General features: G+C 45.1%; 1 protein-coding gene across 1 annotated transcript in view; it reads right to left on the bottom strand.

The window, feature by feature from the left end:
* The window catches only part of LOC125035237 (RNA-binding protein 12-like), a 28,088-nt gene that overhangs the window by 7,936 nt on the left and 15,152 nt on the right, over positions 1-5,000 (bottom strand). Inside the window, exon 2 of the mRNA XM_047627498.1 lies at positions 1-5. This exon is cut by the window's left edge and continues 1,125 nt beyond it. The gene's annotated coding sequence lies outside the window, so the exon portion shown is untranslated. The remainder of the gene's footprint in view (positions 6-5,000) is intronic.

Raw genomic sequence — 5,000 nt, 5'->3', positions numbered from 1 at the left:
TCATTCTGAAATTTCGTTACAGATTTACAGATTACTTAAGAAGTTCTTGGGAAATGATTGGAGGCCCGAGGCAAAAACAGAACAAAAAAGAATAAGAAAATTAACTTATAATATTGATCTATCTCGCACCGTAATCTTTAGCCTAGTTCTTTCTTTTTCATACATATTCACCTTTTCAAGTTCAAAAACGCATTAAAAAAATTGTATCTCTTTCTGTTCAAAACGCGGAAGTGGTTTGATTTTGAATGACGGTCATGATATATGATAAGTCAATGGTAAGGGGTTGATACACTCTTGAAGATGAGAGATGAAATGAAACGCATGAAAGACTGAAAGAAAGATACATAAAAGAAAGAAAAAGAGATAGATAGATAGATAGATAGAGAGAGAGAGAGAGAGAAGAGAGAGAGAGAGAGAGAGAGAGAGAGAGAGAGAGAGAGAGAGAGAGAGAGAGAGAGAGAGAGATAGATAGAGAGAAATAGCGGCATATGAACAAGTGCCAATGAAAACCAACACAAACAAATGAATAAGAACACAAGAACACAAAGATATGAACGAATTATTCGCATAGATTATTCGTATAGATACATAGATAGGTAGATAAATATATAGATAGATGGATATATATATATATATATATATATATATATATATATATATATATATATATATATATATATATATATATATATATATATGTCCTTTGAATTTTGTGAAGAAAAAAGTCCACGTTGAAGGTCTCAATACTAGGCATTTTTTTATTTAGGTTGTTTGCCTGTTAAAGATGCCATAAAATCTTTACTGCAGGAGTGAGTTATGCCTTGTGACAGAAAATGGAAAAAATAGAAAAAAAACGTGAGGAATGTGAAGGGGAATAAATAAATAAATAAAAAAAAAGTGGTTTTGATACTTTGATATTTGTTTTGTTCGGTTTTCGTTGCCTGGGGTGGAAGGAGACGAAGAAGGAGGAAGAGGAGGAAAACTGGATTAAAGGAAGAGAAGAAGGAGAAGAAGGTTTGAGTAAAGACGAGGATGAGTAGAGGAGGTAGAAGAGGAGAAAGAAAAGAAGAAGAAGAGAAAAAAGCAAGACAAAGAAAAGGAAGTACGAGGAAAATAAATAAAGAAGATTCAAACAAAGAAGACGGATGAGAGAAAGGAGAAGAGAAAAGAAAAAAAAGAAGCAATAAAAATAGAGTTAAGTGGAAGCTAAGGAGGAGAGGAGAGGCGAGGGAGGGGGGGGGGGGAGAGGAAGGAGGGGGGGAGGAGGGGGGAGCTAGGCGCAGCAACAGGTGGCGAGAGAATGTATGAGAGAAGAAGAGCAAGAAGCCTCAGAATACGCAACGGAATAAGAATACAAATGAAGAAAGAGAGAGAGAGAGAGAGAGAGAGAGAGAGAGAGAGAGAGAGAGAGAGAGAGAGAGAGAGAGAGAGAGAGAGAGAGAGAGAGAGAGAAACCAGTAAGAACAGGAATAAAAAACAAAAGTCAGAATGAGAATAAAACAAGACTAAGAACAGAAAGAAAACAAGAATAGAAAGTAAGATAGGAATTGAAGGAAAAATAAGAATACACAATAAGGATGCGAATAGAAATAAAATAAGAATAGGAGGAAGAATGAAGAATAACTAAACAAAAGTATAATAAGAACAAGAATAAAATCCATATTAAGAACAAATCCGAAATATAAGAAAAAAGAAGAAGAACAGAGAAAAACAAGAACATAGACAAGAAAAAAGAAAAGAAGAGGTGGAGAACAAGGCGTGGCTATTTATTCTGAAATGTCAACTGCGCTTCATTGAGCCGAGTGGCGTCGCTGCCCCGAGTGACCGAGGCGAGGCGAGGGTGCTGGCAGTCATTTCTCTGCCTGTCTATTTATCTATTTAAGGTTTTGCTTGTCTGCTTGTCTGTCTGTCTCTCTGTCTGTTTGTCTGTTTGTTTGTCTGTTTGTTTGTCTGTCAGTTTGTCAGTCTGTTTGTCTGTCTGTCTACCTGTCTGTCTATCTGTCTATATATCTGTCTATCTCTCTGTCTATCTATCTGTCTGTCTATCTGTCTGTCTATCGGAGAGACAGACAAACAGACAAACAAACACACGGACGGAGAGCCTGAATATGTGGCCGAAAGAGGAAGAGGAGTAGGAACATGTCTAGCAGAGCTGAAAGTAGCTTAATTGCGCGAAAGAAATGGAGACCAATAAAGAGGGAAAAAGGAGAGAGAAAATTAAGCAACCTGGGTACATGGTGAGTAAAAGGGAGGAGGAAGAGAGCGAGGGCAAAAGGGAGGGAAGGAAGAGAGACAGAGACAGAGAGAGAGAGAGAGAGAGAGAGAGAGAGAGAGAGAGAGAGAATTCATACATTCATACATACTTACACACACACACACGCACACACACACATATGTATATATCGACTCCAAACCCCGACAGCTTCACCGAAACGACGTTGAAGCGACGAGAAGAGAAGCGAACTTTCTTCCGGGAAAAAGTCAGCGGGCAGCCCCCCCCCCCCCTTCCTCTTCCACCGTCCGCATACCCCCCTCCCTTTGCGTATCCCCCCCCCCCTCTTTGAAGCCTTAGGGTGCGGGAAGAGTCCTCTTTTACCCTACCCTTCCCCTTCTCATTCGCTTGCCCCTTTTTCCAACTCTCTTTCGCCTTTCTCTCCTTCCTTTCCAACATTTCTCTGGTCTCTTTTAGTTTCATATTTCCTCCTCTCCTCCTTTTATCTTTTCAGCTTCTCCATCTCCTTTCCTTAATTTACCTTTCCCCTTTCTCCATTTCCTCTCTTCCTTCATTTACCTTCATTTACTCCATCTCCTCCTTTCCTTCATTTACTTTTCCCCCTTCTCCATCTCCTCTCTTCCTTCATTTACCTTTTCTCCTTCTCCATCTCTCCTCCTCCAGCCCTTCCAGGCTTCCCTCCCCCTCGCCCCCTCCTTCCTCCAGCAGCTATATCCCTACTAAGTGCCCCATCACAGTCGCACCTTTCCCTCATTTCCCTCTTTTCCCCTTTAATCCCTTTCCTCTCCGTTCCCATCTCTTAACCCTACCACATTCCTTTTCTACCTTTCTCCTCTCTTCCTTTCTCCCCTTCCCACATCCCCTTTCTCCCCCCATTCCCCTCCATTTCCCCTCCTCTTCCCCCTATTCCCTTCCCTCCCGACCCAGAGAGAACAGAGCGCTTGAGTCGCGGCCATACTTGAAGGCGTCCGCACCTTTTGATGTTTCAGGAAGTCATTTGGGAGAGACGCATTTGGCCTCGAGGCGCACCAGGCCAGATATGTGCGAGTGTGTACGTGTGTACTTGCTCGACCACATATGTGTGTGCGTTGGCTTACGTACATGAATCCGGTCGGGTATGCATGTGTATAAATAAATGTGTAGATATGCGCATACGACTACACACTCACACACACACACACACACACACACACACACACACACACACGCGCGCGCGCGCGCGCGCGCACATACATACATATATACACACATCTGATCACTTTCACTTATCCCTTCGCCTCATCGACCGCCGGGGACGCCGCAAATGATCCAGTCACAAGTTCCCATCATCCTTCTCTGTTCTCTTCTGTTGTCTGCCTTCCTCAGCGCGTCTTTGAGCTCCAGCCCTATACACCGTGGAATGTTGTTCTCCCATCTTTTCTGTCTGCCTCTCCTTCTCCTCCCTTTCACAGCGCTTTGCTGGATTGCCCTTCAATTTGCCTGACGTGAATGCTGACGTGACCAAGGTGCGTATGTCTAAATCTTGAGCCGAGTGAGATGCTGCTGTCTTTCCAGATCATCTTCAGTTCTATTCTTGTTATTATTTGGGTGATTCTGGACACATTTTCTGGATTTGACGCTTCTGTTACGGGAGATCCAAAGAAGCTGGATGCTGTTTTTAAATGATGATGCTTTTAGTTTCTGGCCATTGATTCTGAGTTCAGTGCTGATGCCACTGGCGTTGCTGGCCATCATTCTGATCTTCCATGCTGCTTGCTGTTGGTGTCTCGTTCAGGCGTTTCTCCAGCCTGGCTAAAAGAGTCAGCTCTTCTGGCTTACCTGGTGTTCTAAGAGGTCAAACACACACACACACACACACACACACAGACACACAGACACACACACACACACACACACACACACACACACACACACAACAAAACAAAACCACCCCAAGATACGGATGAAATACAGTAAAAATCTTAATGCGAGGATAAAAGACAACATTCGCGGAACAAAGGGAAATCGGCCTCCGGAAATCGGGCCCAGAAATCGGAAATTCTAATCGGTGCGAGTGACGTCATTCAGCCGGAAGTCAAAGAGATAGAGAGCCTCTGATTCTTAATGGAGGTGGGGGAGGAGGGAGGAAGGGAGGGGGAGGATGAGGAGGAAGGGAGGAGGAGGAGGAAGGGAGGAGGAGGAGGAAGGGAGGGGGAGGAAGAAGGGAGGAGGAGGAGGAAGGGAGGAGGAGGAGGAATGGAGGAGGAGGAGGAATGGAGGAGGAGGAGGGGGAAGGGGGGGGGAGGAGGAAGGGAGGAGGAGGAGAAGGAGGAGGAGGAGGAGGAGGAGGAGGAGGAGGGTAGGAGGGAGGAAAGGCGGGGGAGGAGGAAGGGAGGAGGAGGAGGAGGAGGAAGAGAGGAGGAAGGGAAGGGGAGGAGGAAGGGAGGAGGAGGGAGGAAGGGAGGAGGAGGATGAGGAAGGGAGGAGGAGGGAGGAAGGGAGGAGGAGGATGAGGAAGGGAGGAGGAGGAGGAGGAGGAGGAGGAGGAAGAAGAGGAGGAAGAGGAGGAAGAGGAGGAAGGGAGGAGGAGGAGGAGGAGGAGGAGGAGGAGGAGGAGGAGGGGTTGTTTTGGGGGTTTCTTTGCTTTGGCCTTTATTCTTTCGCCTTTTCTTTCTTTTCTTTTTTTTTACTCTCTTCTGGTCTCTGTCTCTGCCCATCCCACCCCACCCTCGCTTTCTCTCTCATTCTCGCTATCAATCTCTCCTCCCTTCTTCGCCCTTTCCTCTCT

Source organism: Penaeus chinensis, chromosome 19 (genome assembly GCF_019202785.1).
Source record: "Penaeus chinensis breed Huanghai No. 1 chromosome 19, ASM1920278v2, whole genome shotgun sequence".
Lineage (NCBI taxonomy): Eukaryota > Metazoa > Arthropoda > Malacostraca > Decapoda > Penaeidae > Penaeus > Penaeus chinensis.
Note: the sequence above shows the minus strand (reverse complement) of the source record. Positions and strands in the feature narration are given on the sequence as shown.